Raw genomic sequence first — 26,260 nt, 5'->3', positions numbered from 1 at the left:
GAATTTATAATTATATTTCTGCCTCAAAAACTTGTTGACTGAAAATTTCAACATTCTTCTTTGTGCTGTTGGGACTGTCAGTATTCTAAGCCTCAATATAATAGTAACACACTCTTCAGCATTTTTGTGTGAAAAGATTATAATTAAATATTTTCATTGTATAATAAATCATATATAATCATCACCCAGCTAGATATGAGGTTTTCATGAACTGAAAAGAATTTGACATTATATGAAAATGTCAATATAAAAATGTATAGCAAGGGAAAAAATTCTCAAGAAATCTATTTGAATCAAATTATTACTAGTAAAATCACTACATTGAATAAATTTATCAGAAAACAAAATTTTAAAAACTTTTAAAACTATCAACAAATTTGGGGTAATTGTTTATTTTTTGAATTTTAAGAAATACACGGAAGTTTTTCTGAAGTATGTTCTCTTAACTAATTTCCTGTCCCTAGATGTGTATGTGGGGCAGTGCTGTACATATACATACTTCAAATCAAAGTTAACAAAAAGTTATTCCAGGAAGAATATTCTCAAAAACTGGAATGAAGCAGCACAACTCAGTGTCACCCAAGTGGCTAAAACCTAACAGAAATTTAAAAAAATAATAATAATTTTGCTAATACCTAACCATTGTAAAAATAATTCTAGTTTTTCCTGACATTTGTAAAGTCATTTGTAATAACAGGAAATTATCTGTTTAACTACTTCATCATAACTAAGTTTCAAAGTTTACAGAGAAATATTTTGTTTGATCCGAAAGGATATCTGACAATAAAGAAGGTAGTATGTATGAATGGCACAACGGGCTGTTTTAAAATAAGGGGAAGAAGGGGGACACTGCATTTTACTTTGGGGTTTCTATTGTGGTGATGGTTTTTGGTTTTTTCTTCACTTCCTAGCAAAGGTATTACATGGGAGATTCCCTCATTAGAATATGATAATGCTTCTCCCTATGACATAACTGACAAACCACTTTAGGGGGGAATCTTTCATTTCCAGTAACTTTAAACTCTATTCTGATCAATGAGGAATCTCCAACTTTGAAAAACTGTTACTCTGACATACTGACTGAATATACTTCCCTTCAGAAAGATTCAATATATAGTGTATTCTATTTATTAAAATGACAGTCCTGAATCTTACTCATGTTAAAAGTTCATCAACATCCTAGATATCACCCAGAATTTTACCCCAACTTTCTGCTCTGTAAGTTTCTTGTTATTGAGTCCTGTAAGCACTGAGATTTCAACTTTCTGTTGTCATTTAGTCAGTTAAAATTCCTTTATTGACTTTATCTCTTCCAGATTTTGGGGGTAGTGTTGAGGATATAACCCAGGGTCTCACACATGCTAGGCAAGTGCTCTACCACTGAGCTGCATCCCTAGCTTTGTGTCTTCCAAAACTTTGATGATATCCTTTGGCTAATATGGTTTCCTTCAATATCATTTTAGTAGCATTTATATTGTATTTAATTAGAAGTTTCATTTCATTTTGAAATTATTGCTGTCATTACAGCAATAAAGAATTTTAAAAAAAGCTTTCCTTTCAAACTTACACCTAAATAATATAACAGATTTTTGAGAAAGTAGATGAAGGCATAACTGCTGTAGTATGTAGGAATATAAACAACCTCATGCATGCATCCTCCATTTAGCAATATTGAGAATTAATATGTGTCAATTACCCTGCTGGGTGTTCTTTTGAGTTGGTGGAGAGGAAGGATGTTATATAATAACATATGCAATAATATAATGTATAATTATATTATATATTAATTATAATTATATTCTTTATAATGATAAAGAATATCATACATATTATTAGATTAAAATTAATACTAAAATATATTATTTTAATATATTGTTAAATACATTATACAGTTATGTATATAAATATAAAGAATATTGGAATATTGTAAAGAATATTAAAATGTTTCAGATGAGTTTTCCTGTAAGTTTAATTTATTAGGTTTATGAGAGTTGCTAAAATGCCTAAGAAGTTTTGTTCATTTTGGTTGTAAATCTTCCTCATTGGACATTTGAAGAACTAAACTGTCGAATATGTTAAATGTATCAATGAAGCTTTAACAAATAGTATCTTAATGGGACAAATTGTTACTTACATATAAATATACTCAACTTTAAAATATAATAGTAACATATGCAAATTTAACCTAAAGCCTTAAAGACCAAGTTTTATAATTTATATATTTAATAAATTAAGTAGTTTAAAACTGAAAGTTGTAAGAAATTCTTTCCATGCCCAAAGCTTTTTAGACTCATAAAAATTCACATTAACCCTACACAAATAAAAAGTCAATTATTAACTCCAGGATTATGAACAGTTTTATGAGAAAGTAAACAGATAATCTTGTACTAGTCAGTCCATCAGCGCATAACATTTACCTAGATAAAGTCATGCAAACACCAACTATTAATTCACCTACAATGATCATACAGCACTATTGAATAATGATAAATGCTCAACTACTTTAATAGGAATTCAGAAGCTACTAGCCAAAATTACTAGATCAAGAAATAGAAATGTTAGTTTTTAGAAACATGAGGGTAAATATCAGATGAAACTCCCCTAATACTTTAAAATAGTTTCCTCTGAAGGGCAGAACCCAAGTGTGTCAGGGAACATTTTAATACAACTCATCTTTTAACTGTGCATATATTACTTGAATAAAAAAAATCAATTTCAAAATAGTGAAATAAAATTTTTATACAATTGATTTTAAAGGGTCAAAACCTGTTTTACCAAAGAACTTGATATATATATATATATATATATATACATGTATATATACACACACACATATATAGATTCATACTGTAAACAATGCCATATAATTAGAATTTTGCTTATAAATTGGACATAATTTTTAAATGGTCATTATTTTATAGTTAAACCTCTCTAAGTCTCAATTTCTTTGTCCTTGTGAGTAATATTTCCCTAACAGAAGTTAAGGAGAAAATTAGAGACATTTATACAAAAAAAGATTTTCTAATCAAAACTAAAAATGCTACTAAATATAGATGTTTATTCCACTTTATAGTACCCATAAAATATGAAGATCCTACAGAGAGTCGAAAAAATTGTTAAAGGATTTTTAAAAATTGAATTGGAGAAAAAAAAAAAACACTAGGGATCAGAATTAATTTGCCTGAAAAACAAAGATAATAAACACTAAAATGAATGCACAGATGAAGGATTTTTGGTATAATATTAATTTATGTTTCAAGAGCTTAAATGTCAAATGATGTGCTTCCCTCTCACCCACTTGCCTGTGTTTGATCCTGTCTCAGTTCATGCAGACATGCATGACCAAAAGAATGACTTATGATTAAGGATTTTTAAAGTTCCAGTTTTAACCTCCAAAAAGCCCATAGCAGAACTAAGAGGCTTGAAAGATGAGTGGGGCTCTTACAAGAAGGAAAAGTGGTTTATGAGGCTCAAAAGGCTAATAACCCAGCAGTCTCATCATATAGAGTTTGCATCATAAACCACAGTGTGAAATAATGAATGGTGATGTAGAAGCCTACTTTTCCCACACATGTGAAAAACTAAAACCAAAGGCCAAATGTTTTCCCTGATAAGTGGATGATGATACATAATGGGGGTGGGGTAAGAGAAGAATGGAGGAAATTTAGAATACCTAGAGGGAAATGAGACGGGGGAGGGAGGGTATGAAAGATGGTGGAATGAGACAGACATCATCACCCTATGTACATGTATGATTACATGAATGGTATGACTCTACATTGTGCACAACCATAGAAATGAAAAGATGTACCCCATTTGTGTACAATGAATCAAAATGCAGTCTTTAAAAATAACAAAAAAATAATTTTCTTTTCAAAAACCCTTTTAACTGGAGAGGAATCTGCAAAGGCCAGGGTGGACCTGAACTCAGGAACTCAGGAATACTACCCTAGATATGTGGATGAGAGGAAAACAGAAACCCCTATCAAGTTTGGAGGAACACAAAGCAAAAGAACTAGCATCTTATTTCCCAGCATGCAGCCAGGGAAGCTTCAATACTGTCAGAGAAGCTACACATGCAGCCTGGGATGCAATGAAACACTCCAGCAAAAGGGCCCAAGGACTCCACAGGCTGATCTGGTGTGAGAGAGTACTCCATTCTTCTGGAAGTGGTACAAAAGGTCTAGGGAGAATCAATCAATGAACTGCATGGTTTGGATGAGGGATCCTTCCAGAAAACATGGTAAAGGACATAGACACTGGAGAGTGTGGCACATCCTGGACAGCAGATGTGGGAAGATGGAGAAAGCTGTCTAAGGCAGAGAGGAGAACAGCCCTCCAAAAGCTCCTCGAGACCAATGACAGCTTGACCAAGGACAGTACCAACTACCCCACCCATCCTGCCCTGGGCCAAACTTAAATTCCCACATAAGAGAAGGAAATAGGAAAAAGGAAAGAAAGAAAAAAGAAAGGATGAGGCAAAATTCACTAGTGTCTATGTTCACTTCTAAGTGTCTTGCTTACATTCTCCACAATAACTAGAATGGAGGCTCAAGACATAAGTTCCATTATAAAGAATAAATTTCCATTTTGCACATCCATAGTCACAACTATGAAATTTATATCCCTACAACAGCATGACAATCTGACTCTCCATCTCCCACCAAGACAGAACAGGATGTTATCTTTGGTTAAAGATAATTTTCTGATTATTTGAAATTTTCAGTTATCTGTACTCCTCTACTCTAATATAAAATTTGTGAGTTGACCGCATTAGAAATTCCTTGTGGGGCTGGGGAGATAGCTCAGTCAGTAGAGTGCTTGTCTTGTAAGAACAGGCCCTGGGTTCAATCCCAGCACCCAAAAAAAGAAAGAAAAAAAAAAAAAAAAAAGAAATTTCTTTGCTATTTTATTCCATGAAGAGGCTTCACATACATTTTCTATCTTACCATGTATGGAAAAATACTCTTTGCACAATAAATTGTTATTTCTTGGACTTTATTGCTTAAGACAAGTCAAGGCTAAAGTAAGTTCTAAAGTTTAATATTTAACTCAACATAAAGTATAATAGTAAATAAATGATAAAGTATGCAAATACTGCAAATGTAGAGAGGTGTTATGCATAAGATGGAAGTTTATAAAACATGGTACTAAGGTAATAGATTGAATGTACAATTTATATAAAGGGAAAGATATGGTTCACTGGAATAGAGATGAGCTAGGATTTAGAAGACCTCATTACTGTGCAGCTCCACAGCTGTGTGACCGTATTATCTTGTAAAGGTCGATCTTGCCAGTCCTCAGTTTCTTCATGTGTAAACCAAAGAGACTAAATTAGATGATCCCTTAAACTTGTAGTCCTAGAATCCTATAATTCAGGAATAGTATTTAAAGCATTTTTATAGATACTGATCTTTTTTCAGCACTACCACATTCAAGTATTTAATGAGCATCTTCTTATGTGCCAGACCATGTTCTGAGTACTTAGAAGCATCACTGAACAAAAAAAGAGGAAGACTACTGCCTTCATAGAGCTTATATTTTGGCTCACAGTCTGGGTAGTAAACATTATGACCATTTTAAATGGCAGGGATTGTAATGTGGGGGATATAGATAACCACCCTAGATAAGATAGTAGGAAACAGAGTTGGGATTCAGGCTCAAGAGCTCAATCTGCGGCTCTTTCTACATTACACACATTGTGAAGGACATAATTCAACAGAGAAAACGCCGCAGAAAAAATAGAAGCTGATGTTAACTGAAGTGGCTATTAGATAATGTTATCATATGCTCTTATTTGGGGTCTTTGGTGATGCTGATCATATTTTTAAAGAAATGAAAACCCCAATGGCACTAAATAAGGAGTAGGTGTTATGAACAGATGGTTCTAGCAGATGGTAGATTGCTCCTTTTCTTCTTGGCACCTCCTGTTGAAGGAATGTGATATGCAGGATGGTTAGGTATATTTGACTTCTTGGGTCTTAACTGGTAGATATTTCTGGAACAGATGCTACTGCCTTATCCTGAGTTCACACATTCACAAGTACAATTTGTAGCATTTCCTTTTCTGTCACTCTTCTCATACCATGTCCAGTTTTTATCAACTCTAACTAGAATATTTTACATTGAAATATGGCCTAAAATATGTCAAGAGTTTCAGAAACAAGTAAACTCAAGGAAATCTGAAGCCCCCAATTTCTCCCAATAAGATGGATGGTAATCATAATCTTGGGCACATCAACATTATATTAACTACATCTTTCAAGCAATGGAATTATTAGGGATCAACAACATGTAATCACAGGGATAGGGACCATAGGAGATATAAGGATGGTAAAACATGGTCTTGACCTTAAAGATTTTATAATATCGGAGAGACTAAGTAAGTACAAAATAATTATAATGCAAGGCAGAAAGTGGTAACTGCCATTAGGTGCAGAGAGCATTTGAATGTTCAAAGAAAGGAGAACTCACTTCCCTTGGCTGGTTTGGGAGGGGCTGGCGATCTTAGAGTCAGGATAAAAGCACTTGCTAAGGTCGGACAACAGAACCATGAGAGGTTTTTATAGCCAGAAATAAGAGGGAGGACCTTTCCCAGAGCATTTGCTTAAGTGTGGCAATGAGAATGTTTACAAGGCACTTACCAACTTTAACTAGAACATGTGAGATTCATGAGGAAATGGATTGTGAGGCCTGAAAATCAAGGCAAGCTGTCTATTACAGTAGGGAATCACTGAAGGATTTTACATAAGATGACATAATCCATGCTTTGTTTTAATAAGACTAGTTTCTCAGGAGATGGACAGAAACTAATTGCTACAAGGGAGGAAAACAGAAGGTGGTGAGATCAATTGAGAGAATTCTTGTCATAGTCCAGAGAAGAGATAAGGGTGTGAAATAGATCTGATTCTCATTAGAAGAAGTCAATGAATAGAGATATATTGAGAAAATATTCACTATTTCCTCATTAAGAGAGGAAAGTATATCTGCAATAACTGCAAACTGTGACTTGATCAGGTTGCTAGGGATAATAACCACTAAGTCTTAGGAGCACTAGGGTGATGGACTTTTCCTTTCCTGAACTTTGCTAACTGTTAGAATTTTAAAATATTCTTACATACATTCTCTATTGCCTATACATACACATAACAGAGAGCGAAAAGAGAGAGAGGTGCATAAGAAAGAAATATACATGGTGTTTTTTATATACACAGGTAGTCCTGACTTGCAATGGTTTGACTTCTGATTTTTCAACTTAACAATGGTGCAAAGGAAACCACACTTTAAAATTTGAATTTTTATCTTTCCCTGGGCTAATGATATTTGGTACATAAGCCACTACCCTCAGTCACAAGGAGAAACAACTGATTCTTTACATTACACTGTGTTACCGAGCTATGATGTTTGCCAGGCTAGGTGTCCTTCAATGAAACAAATAATCTTGCCTACCTAAGTCTCCATGGGATTCTAAATGAACTACATATGTAGAAGTACCATTTTCAACCTGTTAATATTATGTTATTAGATACAGGTCATATCTCCTATCCCTGAAGGTAAAGGCAAAATCTCATTTTATCAGTATCATGGTGTCTAGCATCAGACTCTTCCCCCAGAAATCACACAAGAAGAACTGGCAATGTTCAAAATGTCCACATTTTAAATTCCACTCTCTTGGTCCCTAAAATTTAAGAAAAATTAGCTAGGATATTCTTGTCAGGTAAACTTACCATTCTTACCATTCTTACCCATTCTTATCAGGTAAACTGAAATGAAATCTCCTAGGTCTCAGGGTCAATTACCGTCACCCAGTCCTCTCTGGGACTGAATTCGTACTTCCCAAGTAGCACTGTAGTGCTTCCATTCTCTTTTTTTCTCCCCTCTCCATCACCTTTTCCCCTCCACAAGACCACTATAATATTTTTACAACCAATAATACAATTTTGTCAAAATATTTCTTTTTCAACAAGTTTTCTTGCCCCCGCCCCTTTGTAACTTGCCTGTGTCACAGTAACCTTTCCCTTTTTTGAAGATCTCTGTCCTCATGGGAAGCCAATCCCTCCATTTAAACTTTAAGTGCAAATAATATTCTATTGCATTGTGGAGCCTCTGCTCACATTACTATTTTTTGGGAATTGAACATATACTGGGACTCCTTCTTTTTCATCAGTGACTGTTGTTGTGTTGATCCCAGCAAAGTGCTATAGGCTTCTATCTCGCCTGTTCCAATCTGTTTGTGTAGCACTCTATCTTCAGTGTCTTGGGCCTAGTGTAATTGCTCTGAAATTGTCAGACTGTGTGGATGACTGATGGGCCATCACCATTTAGTTTCCACAATTTAGTAGGTTTTATCCAAAGTCTTTAATTTTGCTTGCCAGCTCCCTCTGACTCTTACTTTTGGCCACACTGGGGATCAATAGCAAAGAGGAATATTGTAAACTCTTTTTATACAGTGAATTTAGTGTGCACAGCTAAGCAATAGCTGAAAGAAGTTTTTTTGTTTTTTTTTTTAATTAAGTCTGACTTAAGTCAAGTGGTCACTCAGTCCAGCTTGTTTTTCCTCAAAGTTCATTTCAAATAAGGTTCCTGACTCATAACTCCCATATCCTTGTTATTTCCTAAATGATAAGAACGATAACCATATCTTCTGGTTTGACCTTTTGCCCTTGATTCCTGCAGCAGCTTCAGAATAAGCCTTCAGAGCAATAAAGGAGAAAAAGTTCTGCATCCACCTCTCCTGCTCCTTTATCTCCTCAAGAGCAGGTCATAGAAACTATTCTTTTTATTCCCCAAGATGGGCCATAGGAAATAAAAATATACTTTAGGCATTCCCTAATGTATTAGTCCTTTTTCTGTTGCTCTAACAAAATACCTGAGGTTTATTACTTTATAAAGAAAAAAGGTGTATTTAAATCACAGTTTTGGAAGCTGAGAGTTCAGGATTGCATGGCCCCATTGGTTTGGCCTCTGATGAGAGCCTCCTAGATTGAGCACAACATGGCAAAGGAATGGAAAGGGACCAGCTGCATGCAGAAGGGACCAAATACACAAATTGTCCTTATTTAATAACAATCCACTGTTGTGGAACTAACTGGGGTCCCACAAGAATTAAATTAATCCTTCAGAGGGCAGTGCTCCCAATGACCTAATTACCTCACATGAGGACCTCACCATTTATAGGTTCCTCTCACACAGCCATACTGGAGACTGAGCTTCCAGTACAGGAACCCCTGGGGATACAGTCAAATCACATCCAAAACTACTGCTCTCACCTGTCTATCTTGAGACTGGTAATAAAGAAATTCTCTGATAATAGAGCATAAGTCCTGCACTGAGGAGGAAGGGATGCTGCACAGAGAGGCAGGAAGAATCTGACAGACAGGCCTTGCTGGGTTTCTAGTCAGTCTGTTACTATTAGATTCATGCCCTTTTATTCAATCCCCATTTCACTGTGATTATCGGCACTTCAATCATGATTATGCAATGTTGGTCTCCCTAAAACGCACAAAAGCCACAGGATTGAGGGGGGGGTGAGGATTCTAAAAAGCTGAAAATGTGGAGACCAATAGGAGAGTGAACAGAACTCATCCACATGCTTGGGAGGGCAGTGCCCCCCCCAACCCCAACCAAGACAAAACCCCCTGCACTCAGGACCCTTCCAGGCCTGGTCCTTCATGATCTCTTCATCTGCCCTGTTTTGCAACCTTTAAAATATTCCAAGTCACTGTTCCCCTGAGTTCTCTGAGCCACTCCAGCACATATTCTATGAGAGGGGAATCATAGAACCCCCAATTGGAGCTGGTTGGTCAGAAGTTTGAAGAGGCCTGAACTTCTGACTGGTGTTCAAAGTTGGGGGCAATCCTGTGGGACTGAGCCCTCAAACTGTTGCCTCTGATGCTATCACCAGGGTGATAATGTCAGAATGTGTGGTGATTCTTCTCCAAGAGCCACAAGCAATGTACACCCACTGAGTGTCATTCATTCAGTTCAGTTCTAGACATTATCACCCTGGTGATAGCACCAGAGGCAACAGTTTTGAGGCTCAGTTGTGAGCATTTAGTAGGAGGAACAGAGCTTGATTTTCTCTATATCCTCGCCCCAACATATAGACCCCACATATAAATCTTCAGATTTTGAATTACTTATAGTTTCCATTTTTTTTTTAAACCAACTAGTTATTAAGGCATTATCCAGTTCAACTGGGCCATTATCTGATGGTTCAATTTAGTTTCGTTCTCATAAATCACCCTTGTAATTTCTAAGTGATTTTTCTTTAGATTACTCACATGTTTCAATATGTATTCTTTTGTTCTCAAAGCGCAAGAAATTAAAGCAAGAAATCAATAAATGGGATGGATTCAAACTAAAAACCTTTTTCCTCCAGCAAAGGATACAATCAACAATATGAAAAGAGAGCCTACAGAGTGGGAGAAAATCTTTTCCACATGCACTTCAGAGAGTAGAGTATTAATCTCCAAACTGTATAAAGAAATTATAAACTTTACACCAAAAAATACAAAGAACCATTCAATAAATGGGCCAAGGAACTGGACAACTTCACAGAAGAAGATATACAGGTGATTAATAATATATGAAAGAATTTTCAACATCTGTAGTAATTAGAAAAATACAAATTAAAATAACTCTAAGAGTTCATCTTACTCCAATTAGAACGGCTATTATCAAGAACACAAACAATAATAGATGTTGGTGTGGATGTGGGGAAAAGGGCACACTTTTACATTGCTGGTAGAGTTGCAAATTGGTGCAGCCACTCTGGAAAGCAGTGTAGAGAATCCCTCAGAAAACTTGGAATGGACCCACTCCTTGGTTTATACCTAAAGGACCTAAAATCAGCATACTACAGTAACACAGCCACATCTATGTTCATAGCAGCTCAATTCACAATAGCTAGATTATAGAACCAACCAAGATGCCCTTCAAACAGATGAATGGATAAGAAACTGTGGTATATATACACAATGGAATATTATTCAGCCATAAAGAAGAATAATATTATGGCATTTGCAATAAATGGATGGAATTGGAGAATATCATGCTAACTGAAATAAGTCAATCCCCCAAAACACCAAAGGCTGAATGTTTTCCCTTATAAGTGGATGATGATATACAATGGGGGTAGTGGGGTGTAGGGCGAGAGAAGAATGGAGGAACTTTAAATTACATAGAGGGAAATGAGAGGGAGGAGAGATATAAAAGATGGTGGAATGAGATCAGACATCATTACCCTATGTACATGTATGATTACACAAATTGTATGAATTTACATCTTTGCACACCCATAGAAATGAAATGATGTACCCCATTTGTGTACATGAATCAAAATGCAGCCTGTAAAAGTAAAAAATTTAAATTTAAAATTTTAAAAATTTTTAAAAACTTTCTCACGAAAGACATTAGAGCCAGGCATGATTCTCATTTAAAGGGACTAAATGAAGAAACAAAGTATTAAATAACTCATAAAAGTTCCTAGCCTAGTTTTTGTAACAGCAGTGTGAGCTAAGGCAGAACTGTTTTCATTTTGCTATCTTTCTTTTCTTTCTACTTCAAACCATAAGATGATTTCATCTTTTTTTAGTGGCGTAACTTTTGACTATGCCAAAAATTATAGTACTTCAGATATGTAGTGTTATTAAAAACATAGGTTCTGGAACTAGACTACCTATGTTCAAATCCCTTGCCCTGCTGTTTTCTGACTATGGAAGTTTAGGTAATTTACTTGCCTCAGTTTCCCCCATCAAATAAGAACAACAGCCTATTTACTTGTAAGCTTATTGTGAAGAGAAAAATTTCAAAGAAAAAAATTCAACAAATTGAACCTAAAAATATATTTTTTTATTAGTGATTCTTGAATCAAGTATCTTCCAACTGTAAACAGAAAGGTGCTCCAATAAGCAGAGCAGAGGAGGCAGGCTTTATAGACAGAAAAAGTGTATAAAAAGCAAAAACAAGAAAATAAAAGTGGATTGGTAATTACAAAGTAACTTTCATTATAGGCTCAAAACAAAGAGAAATTCTTTATCATGTTGGCTCAGGTAAGCATGGCCTCTTCTGATTGGTTGCTATGAATCTGCTATTTTTAGAAAATTGGCCAGTTTTAAACTTCAGTTTCATTTTGTGGCACCTAGCATGAGTAACTCTATTCTGTTTTGGCCTGACCTGTTGGAGCTCAAGGATTTTTATTTTGAGACAGGATCTTGCTAAGTTGCCCAGAATGGCCTTGAACTTACAAATCCTCCTGCCTCAAACTTCTAAGTAGCTGAAATTACAAGCATGCACAATCATACCCAGACAAAACAATAGCCTCCCATAAACTTTGCCTAACATACAGGAAGTTTCATATCTCATGTGCATTAATTCTTTAAACAGAGCCTGACACATACTATGTCTGTTCCTAATAAAGTTAGCTTTATTATGAGGCAAATCATTTAAATATCAGTAATATCATAGGTTAGGTGATTTCTTAACCTTTTGGTCCTTACTGCATTTCCAACCAGATGCCAGAAAAGGTGGATTTCCTACTATTGGGAGGTAAAAACTGGAGGACTTAGGTCTTTCAGAATGTCAATCAAGCCTGTATAACTCAGGTGTCATCTGAGTTCACCATCTCTGAGTTATAAACAAAACTAGAAGGGCTATCTCTTATCCCAAGTGCCATATGAAACCCAATGATTTCTGTTAATTCTGACATCCACGCCTCCAAATCCCTGTTTTATGTTTCAGTTCCTGTGGTGATTCTGTTCTTTCTGTTCTATACCAACCCAAATATGGCATTCTGCCCAATGTCCTTGATTACTCTTTCCTCAAACGGCTCATTCCAGATATCTTTAGGTGGCAGCCTCTAATGAAGGCTCAGAGTGGTGGGTTCAGTGTCACTGGGGTCATGCTTTATCCTCATTGATTATGTGCCCTGGAGGTTCTATACAGAGACACAAGAATTTCAACTGGAATATTAGTTATGTGTATTCTTATTGACCACCCCAAAGAGGGAATTTCCCACTTCCTTTAGAGTCTGCGAGCTTCCTGGCATACTGGTGTGGCAACCTCTTTCCCCAGCACAAATACCTTCCTCTGCCTCCTCCTCTTGACTTTCTTTGTTGGTATATACCCAGAAATGCCTCTTCCTTTCTCACTCAGAACACTTTCCTTCAGGCATCACTTTCCATCTGACAAAATAACTTATCAAGGTATTCTTCTCAACAAAGCAGCTCTTTTAACAAGAGGAATCCTGATGTCAGCTAATAAATTATCATTGGCACTCAGTTACATTTATTTAATGTGGTGCTCTTTTTCACGACAGAAATGTGGGTTTAAATATATGCTTAATCTATTTCACATTGATCCATGCTGGGAAGGAGTGTTCAGGAAATTTAGAACACTCAACATGGATCCAGCCCTGAAGAAATCCAGCTGTTTTTAGCCACTATAAAGACAAGGTCAAAAGATACAAAGGATGTAGCAGAAGTCAAGATAAAGTACTATGAGAGTTTAGATTTAGAGGAACCCTACATAAAAGGGCCTAGGAAAATGTTTTCAAAAATTGGTAAATCCACGTTTAATTCAGAAATGACTGGTTGTAACTCAGTGAAACCAGACAAGCTATTTAGCAATAGAAGGGACAGTGCTAAAGCTGAGAAACTTTAAAAACTGTCATAACTTAGAACTTCACACTCAAAATAATAGCAGATGGTTTATAAAGAACTGAAGATGTACCATATAGAAATTCCTTGTAATTCCTGAGCTACTCTAAGCATGTAAATAAGGCAAAATGATGATGGCTATTTAGGCAAAGTGTTCATATTAAGGAAAAAAGGAAAATAAACTTACGAGGAAGTTGTTAACATATAAAATGACAAAGACATTAAATGTAAGCACATGTGATTCAGTTTTGATTAGGTAATTAGATTTTTCATTATTTTGGCTGAAGGATAATCAAAATGAAATGATTCTACCAAATTAAGAGGACAACAAGAAGGGAAAACAACTCTCTCTGTAATCAGCTTTTAGTAGGAAAAAAAGTTCTCTGATTATAGGGCAGAAAACATGGAGCCATGTGAGCTGTGGAATCAAATGAGGTCATTCATCTTCTAACTGTTGAAACAAACAGTATACCTAAGTGAGTTGTCTATATAATGTATAAGAGACCATTATCACTAATGGTAACTGTTCTATACAGAGGTCAAAAAAGAAAAGGACTCTTAGAAATTAGCATCTTTTTTCCCTACGCTATCAGGTATTAGCTTTTAGATGCAAAATACCTCAGATATAGAAAGGAGTTTAAAGGTAAACTTCATCGTGAATAGTTATTTATTCCACTATGATAATTCTACCAGGTGGTGAATTAGCACAAATGCTTTCAGCACAAAATGTTTCTTTAGTGCCTTCCCCACCACAGCACATGCTAGGAGTTGGTTGGTTGGGGGAAGTAGATAGTCCCTGCCATCCTAGAGCTCATTCTTTAGCAGAGAGGAGCGTCCTCTAATACTAAGCCACCCTGCTTCTTTTTGGAATGACTCTAAATATTAGGATTTTTTAATTCAACTAAAATGTGTCTCCTTAAAACTTTTATCTAAGTTATGTTTTCTGGAATCATGAAATTTTTGAAAATAATATCATCAAAGTCACTTGGAAAAAAAAAAAAACAGTTAATAGGACAAGGCCAATACAAAATGTAGCCTACCATTAGCAAATTCATTCTTAGTTGACACTACTTTCCACATACTGAAGTAAATGTTTTAATTATTTTTTTATTCGTTTTATTTAGTTATACATGACAGCAGAATGCATTTTGACTCATTGTACACAAATGGAGCACAATTTTTCATTTCTCTGGTTGTACATGATACAGAATCTCACCCCATTTGTGCAATCATACATGTACATAGGGTAATGATGTCCATCTCATTTTCATCTTCCTCCCCACACCTCCTTCTCTTCCCTCACCCCCCTTTGCCCAATAGAAAGTTCCTCCATTCTTCCCTTCCCCTCCCCCATTATGTATCAGTATCCACTTATCAGAGAAAACATTTCACCTTTGGTTTTGGGGGACTGGCTTACTTTGCTTAGCATGATATTCTCCAGCTCCATCCATTTACCTACAAATGCCTTAATTTCCTTCTTCTTTAAGGTTGAATAATATTTCATTGTGTATATATACCACAGTTTCTTTATCTATTCATCTCTTGAAGGGCATCTAGGTTTCCTTCCACAGTTCAGCTATTGTGAATTGAGCCGCTATACACACTGATGTGTCTGTGTCACTGTACTGTACTTTTTTTTTTAAGTCCTTTGGGTATAAACCAAGGATCAGAATAGCTGGGTCAAATGGTGTTTTCATTCCAAATTTTCTAAGGAATTTCCATACTGCTTTCCAGAGTGGTTGCACCAATTTGCAATTCCACCAGCAATGAATAATGTAGAAATGTGTATAATAGTGATAAAAAGTACTGAAATATGTAATAATATATTAAGAGAAAAATGGAGGAACTTTACACCAAGGAAAATAAGAGGGGAGGGGGGGCAGAGGCATGAAAGATGGTAGAATGAGACAGACATCACTATCCTATGTACGCGTATGATTACATGAATGGTGTGAATCTACATTGTGTATAATCATAGAAATGAAAAGTTGTACCCCATTTGTGTACAATGAATCAAAATGCAGTCTGTAAAATTTTAAAAAAGAAAAGAAATATGTTAAGAAAGATGGCACACACACACATCAAAATAAAGGGCAACTATTTGAGATGATAGATATGTTCATTTTCTTGACTATAGTAATTGTTCAACTATGTATATCAAAACTTTATGCACCAGGAGAGACAGGAAGACGCAGAATAGAGAGGTTGCTTCCCTGGTGACTCCATGGTGTGAAACCAAGAAAAACAGACAGACAGCTTTTCAGCAAGGTGGGTGAAAAAAAAAAATTAGGGGAGACTTTCCTGGAATTTAGTGCTGGACACTCAAGACAGATTAGGGACTCAGAAGATCAAATATAATAAAATAAGGAAGAAATCCCATTGCCACAGCCACAGCAGCAGTTGGAGGCACAAACCAGAATGGTCTCTCCTGAACACATTAAAGCATTAATGGCATTAAAGGAACCCCCATTCTCAGGAGGACTGAGGTGTGTCAGAGTACACAGAATTTATAGATCAGAGTCCCTGCCTGACTAAACAATAAGATGCACTGCACAATATCCTTGTATGAGAAAGAAGCTGCCATCTCTCCAGGGGATGTGTGGAGGACAGCAGAAGGAACCATTTTGGCCACAGTGCAGGGGCCAGCCGCTAGGGGAACCAATTTGTGGCAGACCCTAGGTCTGGCTTGAAAAACAAGCCAAGCAAACCCATGCTACATGACAGAGAGTGTGCCTAAGTGACGAGGAGAAAATTGAGCATGGAGAGAGGTTTACACAGGGGAATGGTAGTCATGGAAACCCAACTGGCTTCCCCCTCCTCCACCAATCTAGCTGCTTACAGGACCAATCAGGAAAGAAGCACCAGACCAGTAATTTGAAAGGGCAGGAGTGGGGGAGATTGAGTTTATTGACTTGATCAGAGACCAGGAATGTGGGGTCCACAAGCAATGTAATGGGCTAAGAACTGGCTCCTACACTACATGAGTAGAACCCAAAAGAGATTCCTGGAGTGCAGTCTTCCAGCATGGAGCAGCCAGTGCTGGGCCCTGGATGTGTACTGATTTTAAATCTCCAGACCAATTGGCATTTAGCAAAGAGCCTGGAGCATATTTAGGCCTAAATCCAGCCTCCAGGAGCTTCACCTCCAGAATTTCCCTCTCACTCTAGCAACCCCACCCTGAGGGTGGAGCAAGCATCATGCTCTAGACAACCCCACCTAACTGCTGGAGAAGGGAAGCTGAGAAATGTTTTAGCTCCAACCGAAACAACTGTTCCATTTTTCGAGATCTTATTTCCTTTCTTTTTTCTTTTTCCTCTCACATTTCTATCATTTTGAAACCAATTATTTTTCATGCATCAGTTTATTTAGGACTAGGATATCTGATTAGTATATTTCAGTTTTGTTTTGTATTCTTTTATTTTTACTTTTTTCTTTCTCTTTAATTTTTTAAAATTTTTACTTTATGTGTGTGTGTGTGTGTGTGTGTGTGTGTGTGTATTTCCTCTCATTTATCTGTTTCCCTTGGTTCTTTTTCTCTCTTTTCTCCTGCAAACAATCTCTATTATTCCTCTTTTACTCTTACTTTAAATTTTGCTTCCATTTCTGTCTTCTTTCCTCCTAAACATCACATCCTACACCACTTCTGTTCTCTTTGTCCACAATTTGAAATTGTAAACCCTTTTGCAAACTTACTGCTTTTATTCTAGGCAATAATTGAACACTTTATTTCTGATTATTGTGAAAGAACTGTAGACATCTTACTAAGAACTATTTGATTTAAGGCTGTATATTGTTTTCATTGGGTGCTGTTAATATTGGTCTCCCCTTGAAGGTGAGGTACTGTAAACCTTCAGGGACATTGTAATTCTACAGGATAAAAATTGTACTGCCTCAGATCAACACTGCTAGATGGGTAGAAATATAAACGACATGAAGAAACAAGGAACAAATTGCCTCAAAACAAACCAAGGTGCTCCAATAATAGAATCCATTGATCCCACAGTGGAAGAGAAGTTTAGAAAGCACATTGTTAAACTGATCAGTGAGGTGAAGGACAGTATAAGAAATGAAATCAGAGAGAAAATACAGGCAGTGAAAGATCATTTCAATAAAGAAATTCTTTAAAAAAATCAAGCAGAGATCTTTTAAATGAAGGAATCAATGACCAAATTAAAAATTCAATAGAAAGCATGACCAACAGACTAGACCACTTGGAAGACAGAGTTTTAAGCAATGAAGACAAAATAAATATATAATCTTGAAAATAAAGTTGACCTTGGGGAAAAGACATTAAGAGATCATGAACAGAACTTCCAAGAATTATGTAATAAAATTAAAAAAAAACAAACTTAAGATTTATTAGCATAGATGAAGGCATGGAAATATAAACAAAGGAATGCACTATCTTTTCAATGAAATGATATCAGAAATTTTTCCAAACCTAAAGAATGAAATGGAAAAATCAAATACAGGAGGCTTATAGGACCCCAAATGTACAAAACTACAATAGATCCACTCCAAGTCACATTATTATGAAAATGCCAAACATACAGATTATGGATAGAATTTTAAAGGCCACCAGAGGAAAAAAAAGTTAGATTACATTTAGAGGGGAACCAATTCAGATCTCAGTTGATTTCTCGACCCAGACCCTCAAAGCTAGGAGGTCTTGGAATAATATATACCAACCTCCGAAAGAAAAGAGATGATAACCAAGAATCCTATATCCAGCAAAAATAAGCTTCAAATCTGAAGATGAAATAAAAACCTTTCATGATAAACAAATGTTAAAAGTATTCACAACTAGAAACTTGCACGACAGAACATTCTCAGCAAAATATTCCATGAAGAAGAAATGAAAAAAAAGTGAAAACCAGCAAAGGGAGTAACTACACTGAAGGAAGAATCAATCAAAGGAGAAACTAATTCGAATTAAAACAAGAAATAAACCAAAATGACAGGGAATAATATCTCAATAATAACTTTGAATGTAAAAAGCCTAAAATCACCAATCAAGAGATAGACATAGCAGAGTGGATTACAAAACAAGACCCAACAATATGCTGTTCAAGAGACTTCAAGCCAAAGGCAATCAGAAGGGACCAAGAAGGTCATATCATGCTGCTTAAAGGAATTATATGTCAACAAGATGTAACAATTTTAAATATTTATGATCCCCAAAATAGAGCATTCAGGTACATCAAACAAACATTTCTCAATTTCAGGAATTAAATAGACCACAACACAATAACACTGGCTGACTTGAACACACCTGTCTCACTATTGAACAGATCCTCCAAACAAAAACTAAACAAGAACACTATAGAACTAAATAATACAATCAATAATTTAGACTTAACAGACATATGTAGAATATTTCATCCATCAATGAGCCAATACACTTTTTTCTCAGAAACACATGGATCCTTCTCTAAAATAGACCATATCTTATGCCACAAAACAACTCTTAGCAAATGCAAAAAAATAGAGATAACCCCTTGCATTCTATCAGATCGTAATGGAATAAATTAGAAATCTATGAAAAATAAAAAATAGAAGCTATTCTGACACCTGGAGACTAATAATATGCTATTGAATGACCAATGGGCAGCAGAAGAAATCAGAGGTGAAATAAAAAAATATTTAGAGGTAAGTGAGAATAGTGAAAAACATATCAAAATCTCTGGGACACTATGAAGGCAGTACTAAGAGGAAAGTTCATTTCATTGAGTTCATGCATTAAAAGAATAGAAAGTCAACAAATAAATAACCTAACATTACATCTCAAAGTCTTAGAAAAGAAGAACAAATCAACACCAAAAGCAGTAGAAGATATGAAATAATTAAATTTATAACTGAAATCAATGAAATTAAAACAAAAGAAATAATTAAAAATAATGAGTAAACAAAAAGTTCATTCTTTGAGAAAAAAATTATAAAAATTAATAAACATTTAGCTGCAATAATGAAGAGATAAACTCAAATTACTAAAATTGTGTTGAAAAGGAAATATCACAACACACACTACCGAAATACAGAAGATAATCAAAAACTATTTTGAAAATTTATACTCCAATATATTAGAAAACCTCAAAGACAAACAAATTTCTAGAGGCAAATTACCTGCCCAAACTGAACAGGAGGACTTACACAATTGAAACAAATCAATTTTAAGCAATGAAATAAAAGATACCATCAAAAGCCTACTAACTAAGAAAATTCCAGGACCAGTCAGATTCTCAGCCAAGTTCTCCAAGACCTTCAAAGAAGAATTAAACCAATACTTCTTAAATATTCCATGAAATAGAAAGCCAGAGAACCTTTTCAAACTCATTCTATGATGCTAATATCACCCTGATAACAAAACCAGACAAAGACACATCAAGGAAAGAAAACTTCAGACCAACATCCCTGATGAACATAGAATCAAAAATTCTCAATAAAATTCTGGCAAATTGCATATAAAACATATTTAAAACATGGTGCCACAATCAAGTGGGGTTCATCCCAGGGTTGCAAGGTCGTTTCAACATATGTAGATAAAAAACCTAACTCATCATATCAATAGACTTAAAGACAAGAATCATATGATTATCTCAATAGACATAAAAAAGCATTTGAGAAATGGAGCACTCCTTCATGTTCAAAACACTAGAAAAAATATTGATAGTAGGAATATACTTCAACATTGTAAAAAACTATCTATACTAAACCCAAGGCCAACATCTTTCTAGATGGAGAAATATTGAAAGCATTCCCTCCAAAAACTGGAACAAGAAAAAAATGCCCTATTTCACCACTTTTATTCAACATCATTCTAGAAACTCTAGCCAGAGCAATTAGAAGAAAGAAATTAAAGGGATACAGATAGGAAAGAAGAACCAAAACTATCACTACTTGCTGACAACATGATTCTATATTTAGAAGACCCCAAAAATTTTACCAGAAAACTTCTACAACTCATAAATGAATTCAGTGAAGTAACAGAATACAAAATTAACACCCATAAATCAATTGCAGTCCTATACATCATTGATTAATCTACCAAAAGAGAAATTAGGAAAACTACCCCATTCACAGTAGCCTAAAAAAAAAAAAATCAATCTAACAAAAGAGGTGAAACACCTCTAAAATGAAAACTACAGAATACTATAGAAAGAAATTAAAGAAAACCTTAGAAGATGGAAAGATCTCCCATGTTCTTGGATAGGCAGGATTAACATTGTCAAAATGATCATACTACTAAAAGTGCTATACAAATTTAATTCAATTCCTATTAAAATCCCAATGATAATCTTCGTAGAACTAGACAAGGCAATCATGAAATTCATTTGGAAAATAAGAGACCCATAATAGCCAAAAATTCTTAGCAAGAAAAATGAAACAGGAGGCATCACAATACCAGGCCTTAAATTATACTACAGAGCTATAGTAACAAAAATGACATGATACTGGCACTAAAACTGATACATAGACAAATGGTACAAAATAGAAGACACAGAGACAAATCCACATAAATATGATTGTCCCATACCAGACAAAGGTGCCAAAAATATACATTGGAGAACAGATAGCCTCTTCAATAAATGGTGCTGGGAAAACTGGAAATCCATATAGAGCAAAATGAAATCAAATCCCTATCTCTCACCCTGCACCAAACTCAACTCAATACAAGAAAAAGTAAACCCAAATATACATCACATCAGCTTAGGAACTGACTTCCTTAACAAGACTCCTAAAGCTCAAGAAGTAAAAATCAAGAATCAACAAATGGAATGGATTCAAACTAAAAAGTTTTCTCAGCAAAGGAAACAGTCAAGAATGTGAAGAGACAGCCTACAAAATGGGAGAACATCTTTGCCACCTGTACCCCAAAGAGAGCATTACTCTCCAGGATATATAAAGGACTCAAAAAACTTAACACCAAAAAGAAAAAAAATCAATAAATGGGCAAAGGAACTGAACAGACACTCCATAGAAGCAGAGGTATCCAGTCAACAAATATATGAAAAGAAAAATGTTGCACATCTCTAACAATTAGAGAAATGCAAATTAAAATTACACTTAAATTCCATCTCACCCCAGTTAGAATGGCAAGAATACAAGCAACAATAGGTGTTGGCAAGAATGTGAGGAAAAAGGTACACTCATACATTGCTGGTGGAACTACATATTGATGCAATCTTTATGGAAATGGTATGGAAATTCTGTAGAAAAGTTGAATGGAACCACCATTTGACCCAGTTATCCTAGTCCTTGGCTTAAACCCAAAAGACTTAAAATCAGCATATTACAATGATGCAGCTATATCAATGTTTATAGCAACTCAATTCACAATAGTCAAACTATGGAACCAACCTTGGTGCCCTTCAACAGATGAATGATATAAAAAATGTGGTATATATACAAAAGGGAATATTACTCAGTCTTAAAGAAGAATGAAATTATGGCACTTGCAGGTAAATGGATGGAGCTAGAGAATATCATGCTAAGTGAAATAAGCCAAACCCAAAAAACTAAAGGCCAAATATTTTCTCTGATCTGAGAATGCTAACTCACAATAAGAAGGGATAGGGTAGATTAGAAGTACTTTGGATTAGACAACAGAGGATGAAGGGGAGGGATAGGGAATTGAAATAGGAAAGAGAGTAGAATGAATCGGATATTACCATCCTATGCGTGTATACAATTACATGACCAATGTAATTCTACATCATGTACAATCAGAAGAATGAGAAGTTATACTCCACATATGTATAACATGTCAGAATACATTCTACTATCATATATAACTAATAATAATAAATTTTTAAAATCTTCATGCACCAAACACACATATAGACACAGGTGCACCCAAAAAAGAAAAGAAGAAAGTGGCACCTTCGTCTCAGGAAATATCATGCAAACATTTAAGTTTTTAAAACTGTTTACATAAGAGTATGTAATACTGTAGACACTTTCACAGAGTGGAATATTAAGTAACTAAAAACATGGAGACAGACCACAGGCACACCGAATCCAGGAGTTCATCTCCAGTCCCTTCCAGGACTCTACTACAAAGTCAGTGATTTTGAGACTCGTACAACCAAAGGGCAAAGATTATGTGAAAGAAGGAGACACCATAAGAAAGATGATAAACACCCCCAGGTCACCTTCCCCCCAACAAATCCCTCTTTCACACCTAAACAAAATCATCCACAGAAGTAAAGCAACACCAGTGCCAGTCTTCCTGAAGGTCAAGTCACTGCAGGTATTACTGCATTTGAAGTGTGCACTTCACAGATAGGGAACACAGAAGCACAGAGAGGCCATAGCCCTCTGTTTCACGCAGTGGAACAGGATTTTAAGCCAAATTTATTGGAACTCTCCATAGCCGCAGTCTCAAGAGAAAAGGTATGCCCCTCCCTCTGTATCTCACCTGAAATGCCAAAGTCTACTTGCACTATAACTGAAGGCCACCTGTCCTCTGTCAATGAAAAGAACTCTGAAAAACTCACCTTTAGCCATAGGACATGGAGGACACTAGGGGACATATCTTGAAAAAAACTTTCCATTGCTGCTGGCATTTAAAATATAGGCACCTTTCATTGCCCTGGGTTGTGTTTCCCAGCTTTCTCCCTTTTAACCCTAAGCAGTCTGAACACAGAAGTGGAGAGAAATGAGGTGGTGACAAGTCAAAGATAGAGATTGTTGTGTAAATGCTTCTCATTTTTTCAGAAAGGGTTGTGATGTCTTGCCCCTGGCCTAAGCATGCCAGTCTTTCTCCAGGCAGCAAGATGGACACATGAAATCCTGTCTGTAATGCCATGACTGAGTATGTGATATTCCTCTTATCACACAAGGCAGGCTGAGGTCACAGGGACTTGGGAAAACACTTCTTTTCACATTATTTTGACCAGCTTCTCTGCAGGATAGGCTGGCACTCAGAAGACTGACAACTCCCATCTCAAAGCTCACGTCTCAATCCTGATTCTTAAATAAGCAAATGCCACCCACTTTTCATTTCCAAGCCCTGCAATTCACAACTTGATCTATGGTCTAGAAAAAATATATTAAATCCTAGCCCTTAGTTTAAAAAAAAAAAAAAAGGAAGATGATAAAATAAAATTTTGAATTTGGAAAGAAATCAATTTAACAAAACAATAATAAAAAGGATGTGCCTAAGAGAGCCAAAAGTCAACTGATTTCCACTTAGAATAAACCAAAAAGGCTCAGAAAGTGGAAATAACAATAAAGGCAGGGGTACAGATAAGACTGAAACTAAGATTAATTGGAAATATATATATGTAGTGAGTTCTATATACATATATATATACATATTTACTTTTTTATTTATTTTTATTAAAACCAGGAAAAGATAAATGAAAACATTAAAAGTACAGAAATACCTTCAAAAGTCTGAAGAAATATTCTTTGCCTGTAAGCTACTAATAAGAGTGAAGAAGGTAAAATAAAGATGTTTTCAGATATAAAGTTCAGAATTTTTTCTTCCATGAATTATTTCTCAGGAAGGTACAGATGGATATGTTCCACTACAGTAACAGAATATATATAGAAGTTGTTAAAAAAAAAAAAAAAAAAAAAACATGAACTTCAGAAAAAATAGGATCCAATTCAAGAAGAAAGGTGAAGATAATCCTTGGATGACTGCAAACAGAAAGTCCTAAGAAGCCAGTGGGGCAGCAGACTCAAGAGATGAACATCCTGATCGGAGGCTGATCTCAGTCAGGACAGCTCCAGACACATCACCAAGAAAACAGGAAAACTGAGGGACTGCATGCCTAAATTAATTGATGAGCTATTTACTTAATTACAAGTACACTGAAAACTAAGCAAATAGATAAAAAAACTTCTAAAAGCAAGGAAATATGATCATAGTGCACCAAAGAACTGGGTTGGAACTAATATTTATATAGTCCTCTAATGATATAGACTATAAATGTTAACAAAAAATTGTGATAATATGGAGAAAGGAAAGTAGGTGTGGCTATACATGTAAGTGGGGAATAGGTTGGGGAGAAGTTATAGAGCAAGAAGGAAATTTTTCATTTTCTCCAATTAAAGTCAATAGGTCTGAAAAATCATGTAATCATCATAAAAATCTGTTTTTTATAAATACAAAGGTAAATTTCAAAATAAGCAGTCTAAGAAATCAAAAGTAGTTATTTTGAGAATTGGAAGTAATAAGACAAGAATATGCTGATTTTCAATATAAAGGTTTGAAGAGTTATTTTATTAAAATAAATTTATATTTTTTGGATTTAATAAAAATTAAATGTAAATACATTACATAGATGACCCAAAAATCAAGGCAAGAAACACATACAAATGTTCATAGATTTATACAGGTTGAGTATCCCCCATCCAAAATTCCTGGGCCAGAAGCAGTTCAGATTTTAGATTTTGGGGCATTTGGGAACATTTGTATTTTCATAATGAGAGATCTCAGGGATGGAACTCAAGTCTAAACATGAAATTCTTCTGTGTTCCATGCACACCTTTAACACATAGTCTGAAGATAATTTTAACAATATTTTTAGTGTGCTGTTATTTCGACTATGACCTGTCACAAGAGGTCAGGTGTAGAACTTTCCACTCGTGGAGTCATGTTGATGTTCAAAAAGTTTCATATTTGGGAGTACTTGGGGGTTATGGATTTTTGGATTAGGGATACTTAACATGTATTTAGATATTTGTTATTAAAGTTTTCTGGGTAATTCAAACCATCTTTGATGAATATATACTACTAATATAATAAAAAGAATTAAATAGAAAGGAACAAAGTTGGGTTTAACTTGTTCTTTGAACCTGTGATGTTCCCTGGTATTTAACACATTTTTTTCAATGTACACAAAATCTACTCTTCAATCTCTCCCAGAATTATTCTCGGAATTATTGTTAAATTCATTATTCTATTCCTAGAAAATATGTCCCCCTCAATCATAGCCAACACATACACAGACACACACACTTCAGCAATTAGAACAACTGTTATCTGTCTCTGCATCCTGTCCATCCCCATTTTACATGGTCACCCAAATATTACAGATAATAATTCTGTAGGCATAACGTTTAATTAAGACTGGGATTGAGTTTAAGAATGAAAAACTGAACATAAAGCAACTAGTACTCTCTTATTTATCTTTCCATTGTAGTCTGGACTTTACTTTTTCCACTCTGAAGGCTCACCTTTTTACTAGAAGAGGTAAATATTAGGAGTCAAATACTCATACATGTTCACCATGATTAAATATTAAAATGTCTGCAAGCTTTGGATTCTTTCACTTCATATTTAATTTAGATTCTTAAGGGGAAGTAATAAAAGTGACCAAATTATAGTGTTATATTGTGTTCATATATGAATACATAACAGTGAATCCCATTATTATGTATAATCATAATATGATAACAAAAATGATTATTAGCAATAGTCTGCTTATGAAGTTGGAAAATCTTATCTTAAAAAATCTATTACATCTAAGGTCTTAAAATATCACACATGTAAATCCTGTTTTTCACATGTACCCCTTATTAGTCCCACCATCTTCGGAGCTCAGATTCTTGTCAATCCCCCCCTATGTCACTGAAATGACCCTTAAACT

At 35.2% G+C, this 26,260-nt stretch overlaps 1 long non-coding RNA gene across 1 annotated transcript in view; it reads right to left on the bottom strand.

The window, feature by feature from the left end:
• LOC306637942 overlaps positions 1-23,221 on the bottom strand; it is a 200,229-nt gene extending 177,008 nt beyond the window's left edge. Inside the window, exon 1 of the long non-coding RNA XR_013757322.1 lies at positions 23,077-23,221. This is a non-coding gene — a long non-coding RNA (uncharacterized lncRNA). The remainder of the gene's footprint in view (positions 1-23,076) is intronic.
• Positions 23,222-26,260: the final 3,039 nt, after the last annotated feature.

This window comes from Sciurus vulgaris (assembly GCF_902686455.1).
Source record: "Sciurus vulgaris genome assembly, chromosome: 10".
NCBI classification, from domain to species: domain Eukaryota; kingdom Metazoa; phylum Chordata; class Mammalia; order Rodentia; family Sciuridae; genus Sciurus; species Sciurus vulgaris.
The sequence above is the reverse complement of the archived record's forward strand: the minus strand, read 5'-3'. Positions and strand labels throughout refer to the sequence as shown.